Source organism: Octodon degus, unplaced genomic scaffold (assembly GCF_000260255.1).
Source record: "Octodon degus isolate 3935 unplaced genomic scaffold, OctDeg1.0 scaffold00005, whole genome shotgun sequence".
Classification (NCBI taxonomy): Eukaryota; Metazoa; Chordata; class Mammalia; order Rodentia; family Octodontidae; genus Octodon; species Octodon degus.
In genome coordinates this window covers 10,098,029-10,111,671 of record NW_004524581.1, presented here as the reverse complement: position 1 = coordinate 10,111,671, position 13,643 = coordinate 10,098,029, and the positions used below count along the sequence as shown (strand labels likewise).

Here is a 13,643-nt window from a genome sequence, read left to right as displayed (position 1 = left end):
TTTTTGCAGAAATGGGGATTGAACTCAGTCCCTTGCACTTGCCAGGCAAGTGCTTATTCTACTGAGCTATCTCCCTGGCTCTCAGAAATATTTTCTTAGAAGGAGCGAACATCACCCAGAGTCCTACGAATATCTTTATTTTTTTTTTTTTTCCTTTTTGCAGTACCGGGGATCAAACTCTGGACCTTGTGCTCTCAGGGCAGGCACTTATGCTGCTGAGCTATCTCCCTGGCCCCCAATGAGTACCATTTTAAACTATATTCAATTGAGGAACTCAGGAAAAATGCACATGGGCATGAACAGCCCTCAGTCCGAGCGCAGGCCACACCAGCATGGTCCACTCCTGAGGGGATGGAGCCCTGCCTGCACCAGGAGACACAGTGAGCATCGGGATGAGGATCTGGGGGTGCACAGGCGGAGGGAGTCTGTCCGAGCCCTACTGGCAAGGGCAGAATTATGTCTAAATGCAGACCATGGTGCAGAGAGCACGCCCAACACCTCCAGGAAGTCCCGCCCTCACATCCTGCCTCATCCCAGGGCTGTGATTTGGGACAATGATGCACCTTCCTATCAAGGCCTCGTTTCCTTAAAAAACCAGAGCTTGGAAGGAGGGCAGGCTGGTCACCTCCTGTGCATAAAAATAGTGGAGCTGTTTTGGAGTGACCTGGCAGGCTAGGCTGTCATTTGCTGCAGACTGAGCCCTAAAATAGAAGAGGGGCCAGCAGGGGCAGCCAGAGCTCTGGGCATTTGAGGCCTCTCACACCTCTGTCTGCCTGGCACAGGCACCAGTCCAGGCATGCCAGTGGCACTCTCCAGAAAGGCCCACTGAGGCACCATCAGGGAGCCTCCCAGGCTCGGTCTACAGGAGAACACGTGGCCGGGCGGGGCGTGTCCCACCCTGTCCTGATAGATCACCTCATTCTGCAGCTGAGGTTCAGCAAGGGCAAGTGAGCGCCTGACCACAGCTTCCCAAGCTGGGCCTGGACTCCACCACCCAAGCTCCTCCCAGGACCCTGGCCTCTTTCAGCACTCACACCCAGCCCCTCCCAGCCTCGCACTTCCCTGCCTCTGTTCCTGCCCGGGAGCCCTTCCTCTCAGCCCGGCCGCATCCAGCTTGTCCATCAGGCCTGGGACAAGCCTCCTCTCTCCTGAAGCCTGCTTTGGGCACTCCAGCCCACACCCTTCGGCCCCTGGGCCTCCTCTGCTGAACCTCATCACTCAACACTGCAGAGCGCTCCACCCCAAGATCTGTCTCCCTAAACAAGGATAAACCCAGGGCGGGCCCCCGGTTAAAGCCAGGTTCACAGCCCTGCTTCTCCCCAGGGCTCCAAGGGTTTGCGGTAGAACTGGGTGGGCAGCAGGTGTGCTGTGTGGAGAGCCCTGCTCCCCTAGGTCATCTCCTGCACCTGGCTCCCAGCAGCACCCAGAATCGAGATTCTCAAGTGGCTGGAACCCCGCACACACCTCTCCACGGCTGCCTGCACATGCTCCGGTGGACATGAGCCAAGCCTCCCATGCTCACCAGCAGGGTCCTAATCCTGCTGCCCCGTCCTGGTGGCAGATCCATCCTTCCGGTTCCTCAGGCCCACCCTGCACCTTCCCCCCTCAACCCCATATCTACCCAATCAGTGAACCCCACAGCTCAACTCTGAAACCCTCCAGAGGCTCCCCACGGCTGGCCTCCCTGGTCCAAGCCACCCTCACTTAGTGGCAGCCCAACTCCACCTCCCGCTGTCTGTTCTCAACACAGCCCCAGAGAACAGCAGGAAGCATAAGAAAGCACCTCTGCTCAAAACTGCCCTGACTCCCCTGATGCTTGGAGCAGGGGCTGAGCCTATGGGATCCCGACTTGGCCTTCCAGGTCAGCTTTCCCCAAACTCCCACTCCCCCTCCCCTTGACTCCCTCTCTGCCCCAGGCGTACTTCCACACAGCATCACCCGTGCAGGGCCTTTGCACCTGCTGTGTCCTCTGCCTGGAAGGCTTCCCCAGCTGCCAGCCTGGCTCCCTCCCTCCCTTCCTTAGATCTCTGCCTAGCATGCCATCCAACCCTCAAGTCCCATCCCACCCCCTTGGGCCACCCCACTGCCTCACTGTCCCCCACATCCCCGCTGCTATCTGACACCGGGACTCTCAAGCACCTCGTGCCTCAGTTTGCATGTGTGCTGTGTCACCACAGCCCAGACTCGGGGGCTGTGCTTTCTATTTGTGCGGCACTCCAGGACATAGCACAGCACGTGGAGCTCAGAAACTGGGTGACGCTGTTGAGTCAGCGAGTGGGGAACATGTTCATTAACCCCAGCCTCGCAGGATGCCCAGGGCTACCTACATCCACCAAGGTCATACAGGTACAGGTCTGCCATGGTCACCCAGAGAGTGAGGACACAGCCTCAGTGGGAACCAGGCCTTCTGCCTGGATACTCTTGCTAGGAACAGCCAGGTGATGACATCCATGTCCTTAGAGTCCTAGACAAGGCTCAGGCTGGAGGGAAGAGAGTCCTACGGGAGAGAGAAGAGCAAAGAAGGCCAGCTGAGGTCAGAGCCACCCGAGCTGTCCGAGCTCCCCATTCCAGAGCTTCTCTATGTGTCCACTGAGTGGGGTCAGCATGACATGGTAGCCTCTGCTTCTAGCTGCAGAGATGGCCAGCGGCTGAGGGTGGGTCCCAGACTCAGATCCCATCCTCTGCCCACTGCAGCACCGCCCTCTCCCTGGCAGACAGGCCATGAGCCAGCCACTGCACTTCTTCCTCAGGCCAGCCTGGCATTGGCCTGCAGCACAGGGGCTTTCGTACCTGATCTGGAAGGGCAGGCAGAGCCCTCAGCCCACAAGGGAAGCCAATTTCCCAAAGCCACCATGTCCTGTAAGAACTTCCAATGTGTGAGAGAACAAAGCCTGCTCTCCTCTCATCTCCGCCTCCTCTCATCCACAGAGCCCCTCTGGCAGCCCCTCTGGGCCACATCCTGCCTTTCCTGCCCCCAGCCCCCTACACTACACACAACCGCCTGCCCACCCCACCCTTCCTATGCACCTCCATGCACTGAAGTGTTCTCACCACTACCCTCAAAGGCACACAGAGCAGGGGTAAAAACCCTGGGTGACAGGCGGAGAGACAGAGACCCACAGGCCAGAAACACCCCAGGACAACCACAGCAGAGGGTGACAATAGCGAGCCAGAGGTCGTCACACTTGACAGGGTGACATGCAAGGGGGGTGGGTGAGCTGCAGCTGAGGCCAAAACACCTCCAACCACTGAAAACTCAAGTGCTCACCCAGAAACCAGACATGGTGGGCCATACCCGTAGCCCCAGCTGTGAGGTAGGCTGAGGCAGGAGGACTATGAATTCACTATAAACTTAGCGAGGCCTATCTTAAAATTTAAAAAGGGCTGGGGTGGGGGCGGGGATATAGCTCAGCAGCATAAATGCCTGCCTGGCAAGTGGAAGGTCCTGAGTTCAATCCCCAGTACCACAAAATAAACAAACAAATAAAAAATTAAAAAATAAAAAGGGCTGAGGACGTAGCTCAGTGGTAGAGAGCTTGGTGAGTGTGTGTGAAGCCTAGGGCTACACGAGGCACAGGGTGCCTGGTACCTAGTTCAACCCCTCGTACCATACACACAAAAGCAAGGGAGGAAGAAAATGGAAGGGAAGAAAAATGGAAGGAGAGGGGAGGGAAGAGTAAGAGAGGGGAGGGGAGGGGAGGGGAAGGGAGGAGAGGGGAGGGACCATGCCTGCACACTGGACCTGCTGGGTGAGGTCTGTCATTAGAACAGAAAAGTTCCCAGCAAGGAGGAAATGGTCCTAGCTTAGCCCACAATGGGAAGGGAAGTGAGGGGTCTTAGCTGCCAAAAGCAAGTGCCCTGAACACACACAGGCACACACACACGCGTGTAACCCATTCCCGCAGTCAGACCAACCGGCCAGAGCTATTCTGGGCTCATTTCTGGGCGGAGTATGAAACAGCCAAAGGAAGTGGCCCTCCTTAAGTCACATTTTAAGTGACAGCTGGTGGCACTCCAGGGCTGCTCTAATTGCACAGGCCAGGCCCTTGGAGACACATTACCTAGTGGAATGATGTCTCCAGAGAACAATTTTGGCCACGCCAAGGTCGATGGGAGGCTGAGAGGGGCCCGCCCTAAGCTCAGTGCCAGAGCTGGCTCATCCATGGCTTCTCAGGAAATGACCTCAGGCCTCAGGTCGCTGTGCTAAGCCCCCAGCACCTCTCCTAATTTGGAGCCCAACAGCACCCCAGCAGTGGGCATGGCAGCGGCCAGGACTTCAACAGCACTGCCTTTGTGTGTGTGTGTGTGTGTGTGTGTGTGTGTGTGTGTGTGTGTGCGCATTATATTTTATAGGTAAAATGCTTTATGAATTTAAATAAAATAACTATTTAAGGCTGGGGAGATGGCTCAGTGGAGTAATTGCTTCCCTGGCAAGCACAAGGGCCTGAGTTCAATCCCCAGTTCAAAAAAATAAAATAACTATTTAAAACTGGATGTTTTAATCTCTTATGTGATAGGCTCTCATAAATATCTGACATATTCTGGGCCCACAGCAAAGGAAGCCTGTAATTTTTTTCCATAATTTTATTGAGAAACAAATAGCAATAAGACAGTTTCAAACCAAATTGGTAGGACAGTTTCAATAATTAACACATTGCATACATTCTTCCTAGTGGTTAATTGCTGTACAAGATGCGGACATGATATCCTATTTACAAACGCTATTAGAACAAAGCACTCTATTCATTAAGAGAATGTAACTGGGCTGGGGAGATGGCTCAGTAGAATAAGCACTTGACTGGCAATCGCAAGGATCTGAGTTCAATCCCCAGTTCCGCAAAAAAAAAAAAAAAAAAAAGAGAGAATGTAACTATATGTCTATCCTAACCATTTTGAATACACAGATACCAAATGAACATTCATCTGTATCCCCCTTTTTTTGTTAAGTTCCGTTATTTGAATATTATAGGTGTGTTAACTCAGAAAAATATTCTAAAATAGTCCAGTGGTCCATAATAGTATTGGGTCTTCCGCTTCACTGGCAATGTCAGAAATTGTTGACCTGAGTCCCTTACAGCTCAACATAACAGCATGGCTTTACTTCTTATACTTTGTTTTTATACTTTTCTGCTGGATGGTTAAGACCAAGATAAAGCAAGACCTATGCAACAAGAGTTGTAGCTTTTGGGTCTGATAAGGTCAGTGAAATCCCCTCAGGATTTATCCTGAGATCCTGTACCTCAGATTGTAGAACCTTTGTCAGTGTCAGCCATGTGGATGAGTCACGGCCATTGCTTGACCAGTGTGCTCTCTGTGAAAGCCTGAGAGAATGTTTTCGTTCCATGTGACTCTCCTTAGGCACACTCTACATCATCGATCACTTTCCTCTTTGGCCCCATAATCTCCTTGATCAGAAAATTTGGGACACTACTGAGTTATGTGACGTTACAGTACAAGTTCTCCTATGTCCTGAAGTACTGCCTCTTTCTGCTACTGTAAACCTGTCCTGAAGCCGAGGCGGTCACTAGCAGGGAAACAAGTCCAGGCTGAAATGTCAGGGAGACAGTTGGGCCCTGCCTCCAGTCAGGCACAATACTTCCATAGGACTTGGCTGCTTCCTCAGTCAAGCGGCTCTTGACCTCTGCGCCTCTGAGAATCAAAGAAGACACCATGTAGGAACGCACAGTTCTTAGAAAACTCAAAAGGCATTGTTCAAAGTGCAAGCAGCATTGCTGTAACAGAAAATGCCCCCCACGTCAGTACATCCCAGTTTCTTTTCTTAGTCGCCCAAGTGACGGTGCCCACTGCAGCTCTGGCCACGTCAGCCTCCTAGAAACAGTGGGTCGCTGTGCTCCACAGGTCAACACAAGGCATATTGCAGGAGCCAATCCCCAACTGACAAGCCACTCTGCCCCTTAGCTTCCTGTTTGCTTATCCTGCATAAGCCTTAGCCCACCAGAGGGCAGGGCCTGATACTCTGGGAATGATGCCATCAGTGCCCATGGACAAAATAAATCTGCCTCCAAGTCCTGGGTGTCATTTCAGTGTTTTTGCTCGACATAGCAATGGATTTATGAAACCTCAGGCTGGGGCAGAGGGGCACACTGCTGACTCTCTTAGTGTGGCCACTTCTACTCCAGCTTTGCTCCAGACTCACTCAGGTGGGCGAGTGACTGAAACACATAGACTGTTTCAAATACAGAGCACTAAGAATTAACGTCACTAGCCAAGGCCAAAGCAGAGTGCCGCTGGCATGACTACTCCCAGCAGGCCTCCTCTAGGAGCCCTGGCCTTGATTTCTGCCACAAATATTTGCCCTTTCCAAGCTCAACAGGAAACAACTGATTTGCTGGCTGGTGTCACCCTGTGGCTGGTGGCCATCCCGAGGTCTCCTTCTCCTGGGCCTGGCCTTGTCCACCCACCCCAACCTCATGAAGTGCCTGGGTCCACGGGGTTTCCTTCCTTTCATTTTTTTGTTTGGGGCAGCTGTGAGCATTTCTAAGCATTCTCACTCCCTCACACACGTGGGCCAGCTGACCAGGCCCTGACCTAACGTTACAGTGTTGGTGAGGTACAGCCTTGAGCGCCAGGCCCCAAGACCAAGACAGGCTGAGAAGCGCCAGGACGGTCACACAAGGGACAGCCTTCCAGGTAGAAAATCATGTGGTTTAGTGCCACCATCTCTCAGGAGGGTTCTGGGTTGTGAAGACGGTGGGACCGTGTGGGTGTGGAGCTCCGCCTGCAGCACTGGTGTTCGGCAACTCCTAGCCTCACCTCCTTCCCTGCCCACCTCCCCGGCTCCAGCCACCCAGACCCTCCTGAGGGACTCCAACCGCAGATGAGGCTGGGGGTGTCAAGCGATCCAATGCCTTTCCCCTGGGGTTCAGACAGCACCTCCCGAACCAAGCCAGTCTCTGCCCAGGGCGACAGGAAATCAAAGCCTCAGGAACCGCCTTCTGGCCCCACTGCGCCCCACGGAGGCCTCTATTTCTGGCATTGCCGCCATGAATTAATGCAGAGGGAATGAGGAGCTGGCAGATCACCGCAAACTGCAAGTGAAAACAGGCATCCAAGCAATGCACGCCCTGGATGCCACAGCAAGGGAGGTGACAGGACCTCCAGGCCTGCCTGGCTGCACACAGCCCCACCCGTAACTATCCTGGCCAAAGGCTGAGCCGCAACTCCAACACTTTACAGGAGGCACGGGCTAATTCAACCCCAGGGACACAACTGGCCAGATTAACTCTGCAGGACAAGCAGCTCCCTCCAAAAATATAACTCAGGAGGAAAGGAGATTAAAAGGGCCTTGGGCTGGGGGAGCCGCTCGGTGGGGGGCGCTCGCCTGGCACGCAGAAGGCCCTGGCTTCATCCCAGCCCAAGTACACAGACCAGCTGCCACGGATCCCGCCATGGGACAGGTGGCTCTTATCTGGATTCTGAGCCCAGGGCAGGAAGAACACATGATGGCATCAGGCAAAGCTAAACCCAGACTGATACGTGATGACGAGAAATAAAACAGCTACTTGAGGTGTGACCCTGGGTCGTGTCGCCTTCCTGGCGGAGGCAGCACCTCGAGGACCAGCTCTCACTGAGGATCAATCCAGGAGAGGGCAGTGGCTGGCGCTCCCGGAGGCTGGGAGGTGGGGGCGCCGGGCTCACGAACGTCTGCTCCCCATGGTGAGATTTTCCATTTTAAAAACTCCAAATTTTTTCTTTATTTTTTTTCCAATTATTAATGTCATGTTTTATTTTTAAAAAAGATGTTTTAAAATTTCACACATGATTGTTCATCTACATACAAGCAACCACAAGAATTTTACACGTGGTAACATCAGTGGTGGAAGAGACAGAGATCCGTATGAGCCAAGACTATACCCAACTCGTCGCACGCCTCGATCACAACCTTGTCAGCAGCAGAACCAGAAGGAGCTGCGACGTAGGCCACACCACTCCTTTTAGCTCTGTCCACATTATCCCTGAAGGGAAAGGATGCGTCGGAGCTGAGGGCAACCTCACTTCATCTGTCAACCCACTCCTTCTTCTCTGCCTCAGTGAGCAGCTCAGGGACATCCTCAAAAAGTGCTTTCTGCTTCACCAAATCCTCATCCTCACCAATGGTGCCAGTCACGTGCTGATCAATGGCATTGGAGATTTCTGCTCTCTTCACTCCAGGCTTAAACTTCATTGAAAGCACCTGTGGGTGGTGTCTGAGCCACCAACAGTTTGCTTTATCTCCTGCAAGGCGTGTGCAGTGTATCTGAGATTGCTGGCCTGCTCCGATGCCAACAACCTGCCCGTTCTTGGCATAGCACACAGAGTTGGACTGAGTGTACTTGACAGCAATGGTGGCGACAATGAGGTCTCTGAGGGCAGATTCGGACAGCTGTTTGTTCCTGGTAACCACATTGCTAAATAATGACTTGTTGATGATACCGTTATTTCTCTTCTGGCTTAAATGAAGACCAAAGAGAGTTCGAACTTCATTTTCATCTGGTTTATAAGACTGGCCCATCTGCAGAACACAGTAGTTTCCGTTTTTCTTTTTGGAAAGTATTTTCAAAGCTTCTTCTTCATATCCTGGGGCAATGATACCATCAGACACTTCTCTGGAGATAATTTTTGCAGTTGGGACGTCACAAACATCAGATAATGCAATAAAATCACCAAATGAAGACATTCTATCAGCCCCTCTGGCTCTTGCGTATGCGGTCGAGACAGGCATAAGGGTGCTATAGAGGTCATAGACCATGCAGACTCTGGCCTCCTCTTCACTGAGTGGAACTCCTACGGCAGCACCTGCCGGGCTGACATGTTTGAACGAGGCTGCGGCTGGGAGGTCTAAAGCTTCTCTGAGTTCCTGTACCAGCTGCCAGGCATTCAAAGCGTCGCACAGGTTTATGAACCCAGGGCGCCATTAAGTACTGTGATAGGAAGCCGTGGCTTCAGCGTGTACAGCTGGGCAGGAGTCTGATGAGGGTTCATGCCACATCTCAAGGGCATCTGAGAGATTCCTTTACTGTACTGTTTTCTGAAGAAATCTGAAATGGCTTCATCATACTGTGCTGTGTGAAAGCCTTTAAGGCCAACTGGCGTCTGGTCTCCAAGGAGGTGTCCCGGCTGTCAGAGCTCTGCATCTCTGTGGACACTGTCACATAGTCTTCTGGTTCACACACCACCGTCACCCGAGCATGGTTTTTGGCTGCAGCTCTCAGTAAGGTTACTCCAATGTCAATTTGCTCCATAGCTTTCTCAACAGTCACATCTGGACAGGCCACTGTCTTCACAAAGGGATACAGATTACATGCAACAACTCTTACGAGATTTCAAGTCTGGCCATGTCAGCATTATCTTCTGGGATATTACGAGCCAAGATTCCAGCATGGACTGCAGGATGCAAGGTTTTCACACAACCCCCTAACATCTCAGGAAATCCTGTTAGCTCAGAGACACCTCTGACGGCCAGGCCGGCATCCCTGAGCGCTTTAGCTGTTCCTCCGGAAGCAACCAGGTTCAAACCCAGAGACGTTAAGTTTCTGGCAAATTCCACAAGGCCGGTTTTGTCAGAGACACTAAAGAGGGCGAGCCGGCCGGGAGCCATGGCTGCAGACGTGGGTCCAGGGGAGCGCGGAGAGCCGGACGGCGACACGTGCGGCCAAATTTTTTCTTTAAGTTTCTACTTTTCAACTAAGTTAATGATTCTCCTTCTAAGAACTGGCCTTCAGAAATAGCCTGCACAGGTGAGAAAGCTGCGTGTACCACGAGGCCACCATCATCCGCCCAAAGGGGCGGGAAGCCCTCAGAAAGGCCACACGTGTTCAGGGACGGCCGCACAGCTGAGGCATTCCCACTTGGCTCTGTGTTCTGCGGACAGCAACCATGATGTCGCCAAGGCCCTTCCCAGGTGTGACAGACACTGACGCGTGGAGACAACGAACCTCTGTGCCCTGCTGGCATCCAGGCGCAGCAGCAGCACGAGGAGCTGGGCTCTTCACGGCTTATATGAAATGTAAACTGACTGATGACACTGCCAGGGAGCCAGGGAAGGGAGATCCACCCTTTAGGGGGCCTAGGAGTGCAGGGCAAGACGCAAGTGGCCACCTGCTGTGGGGTTCAGGCTCCCACGGCTGCACCCTCTTGGGAGCTGAGCTCCAATGGATGCCGTGCTCCAACTTGGAATGTCTAGCGATGGGTTCAGGTCCATTTCTGAGCAACTCTGGGGGCGTCCCACCAGGCCAGCTGCAGCCCTTATACACCCAGCACCCCAACCCACTGCGCAGATTAACTGCAGGGCCCCCTGCAGGGCACCTGGGGACTTCTAATTTGAAACCAGAGAGCAAGGGTTGTAATAAGCAGCCAGAAACAACTGCCAGTGTCCAGAGGAGCAGTCCACCAGTGAGGGGCCTGCTGGCTTTGGGGGGCCTCAGCAGACCCACTGCCCACTTGGGTGACGCCATGGAGACCCTCAAGTCAAGAGTAATATGGATAGGGGAGGGAGTGTGAAGGCCCAGAGTGAGGGCCTCTGCTTCCCACCCCAACTCATGCAGGACCTTGAGCAGCCCGCCCTCCCTCCCCAGCCCCGACCGCCTCGTGTACAAACACAAGGGCCAGACTCTCCCTGAGTAACCCTGGAACTGGAGGCTCCCAAGGGCATTGTGAAGCTAGGAGTGGAAAGCAGAGGACATTGGCCCAAGCGCACATCCAAGCCAGCCAAGCCGTGTGCACATGCACCTGGCCCTTGGGAGGACACAAGGGTGCAGCTTGGCAGGGGGGGACACAGGTTGTCGGAGGCGGAAGATGCAGTGTCAGAGCCCAGTTCCCTCCAAACCCGCATCTGCATTCTTCTACCTGTCAGCCTGGGACAATCTAGCCGCCACCTCCTCCTCCCATCTGCCTGTGGCTTGGCATGAGCCGTGACAGCCACAGTGAGGTCCATTCCGATGTCTGCTCTGATCCCAAGGGTTCAGCGCACAGAAATGGTGTTTTCACATTTCAGAGATGCTCGACAGAGCCCCTCCTGCACGTGTGTGCACACAGCTGGCCAGAGGCCCCTGCCATCCTGGAGCAGCTGGGACAGCTCAGATCACCCTGACCTCAGGGCAGGTCACACGGCCACGCCAGGTCAGGCCAGGACACGTGGGGGAACTGGGAAGAGGCATTCTGCACCCAGCAACCGGGTCACCAAAAGCTCCAATTCACAAAGCCAGGCCCTTGAGGGGCTACAGGAAATTGGACATCTCTTCAAGGTTGTCCTCTATCTCAGATGACATCCCTTCTAACTTTTCTGCCACTAAAATAGCCTTTCTTTCATGAGAGGCCAATCATATTAGGCAGTAACTGGGGTTTTAAATTTTTCTTTCCCTCCTTCCTTTAAAATACACACGTTGGACAGAATTACTCATTGGCAACCCTAGAAAGGGCCTCCTCTTTTCTTCAGAACGGTCTAAGGAAGCCCAAGGACTGGAGCGGGAGCCCCTCAGTCCCCGTCCGATCTCCGGCTGTACATCCACAGGTCTGTGGCTGGATGAGCTGTGATCCGTGCTGCTAGGTCCCCCACTACCAGAACCATGGAGCAGAATTCCCAGCCCTCCTTGCTAATGGCAGTGCCTGAAGTAAGCAGAAAGCCTTAAGAAGACCTCCAAGCCAGGCAGACAGCTCAGTGGCGTGAACACCTGCTGGCCAGTGCAAGGTCCTGCGCTCAATAGCTGGTACAAACAAAAAGGCAAACTAAACTCCTTTCTCTCCTAAACATCACTTGAGTACCTGAAATTTTGAGCTGGAGATGTAGTTCAGTGGCATAAGTGTCTGCCTGGCAAGTGCAAGGTTCTGAGTTTGATCCTCGGTACCAAAAAATTTTAAAAAATACATAAAAAATTTGAAGAAGAGGACCCCACACCAATGCCAGGTTCATTGTCTTCCCCACACCCCAGCCAGACAGCTGCAGAGAAGCAAAAGCACCAGTGTACCACAGAGAGATGAACCCACAGCAGAAGGACAATGTTGGTAACCTTCACAGATCAACAGGACATCCACAGAGGCTGGACCCAAGGACACCGGGGACTTTTCCTGCCTGGCTTCCCAGGGGACTTGAACCCCCAAGTAGCCTTGGCTGAGATCTGAACCCGGGCTTTCGCACTCAACAAGCCGTGCCTCCTGAGAACAGGAAGAGCCCCAGCCTGGTTGGAAAATGAGTCACTTTCTTCTAGCTGGGAAGAAGAAGCTGACAGCATGGGGGGACGAGGTGCTAGGGACACTGTGCTGTGCTCTGGACTGTACCCAGGACCACTGCCTGAGCTGGGGCAGGGGCCAGGCAGGATCCTCTGGTCTGGACACCAGCATGACAGTGATTACCTGCCACTGCTTCTCAATCTATGGGCAGAGAACAGTCACAGTAGGTGAAATATTTGGTCCCCTCCTACCCAGCATGCCCCGTGCACCAGCGGTGTTATCATCCCAGGTTACGGGCACAGAACCCGGGCAGCCAACGCTTTTAGAAGAGGCTGAACCCCAGGTGTGTGAATCACCAAGCCTCCTCTCCCATCCCTGTGCTATCCCAGAGAAGCTTCAAAAGTCTTAGCATAATGGCATTTTCATCAAATATAGGTACCGGGAGAAGGAAAAATACCAGCCTCTATTGTTTATGAATATAAATGCGAAAATGCTCAACAAAACTCAAGCAAACCAAATCCAGCAACATAGAAAAGAGCTGACACCACGGCTCAAGACACATTCATCCCAGGAATGCAAGGTTGGTTTAATATCTGAAAATTAAGTCAATGTTACACTGTAGACCAATAAAATAAAGGACAAAAATTATGTGACTGGATGAGACCCACCTGCATTAGGGAGGATAACTGCTTTCCTCGAAGCTGACTGTCGTTAATACTAATCTCAACTAAAAATGACTTTAATAGAAACATCCAGCTGGGGAGATGGCTCAGTGGAATAAGTGCATCCCTGGCAAGCGCAAGGGCCTGAGTTCAATCCCTGGTTCCGCAAAAAAAAAAAGAAACATCCAGACTAATGTCTGACCATGTATTTGGGTCCTGCAGCTGAGCCATGTTGCCACATAAATTGGCCACCACTAAAACAGAGGCCCAAATCTTCATGGCCTTGGAGAAGGCACCACACCAAAAGTGAAAGCAACAAAGAAAGGGCAGATGTTGGATTTTTATCACAATCAAAAACTTTCATGCATCAAATGACATTACCAAGAAAGTGAAGGTCACATACAGAATGGGGAGAAATTTTGCAAATGAACGATCTGAGGCACCCTACAGCCTTCGCCCTCAGTCTGCCTGCACCCACGCACAATAAAGTCCACACCACATTGCCTTTGTACACACACACACACACACACACACACACACAAAGGATCTTGTAGGGACCAGGGAGATAGCTCAGTATAATAAGTGCTTGCCTGGCAAGTGCAGGGTCCTGAATTCAATCCCTCATATCACAAAAGAAAAAAATCTCGGAAAAGACATGTCCAAAAAATATAAGGACATCTAGACTACATAGTGTCTATCACTGACAAAGGTTCTACATTCTGAGGTACAGGATCTCAGGATAAATCCTGAGGGGATTTCACTGACCTTATCAGACCCAAAAGCTACAACTCTTGTTACATAGGTCCTGCTTTACCT

General features: G+C 52.5%; 1 protein-coding gene and 1 pseudogene across 5 annotated transcripts in view; both read right to left on the bottom strand.

Annotated features, from left to right (window-relative positions):
• Pald1 (phosphatase domain containing, paladin 1) overlaps positions 1–13,643 on the bottom strand; it is a 76,928-nt gene that overhangs the window by 4,288 nt on the left and 58,997 nt on the right. The window lies entirely within an intron of this gene.
• On the bottom strand, positions 7,729–9,640 carry LOC101588532 (annotated as a pseudogene).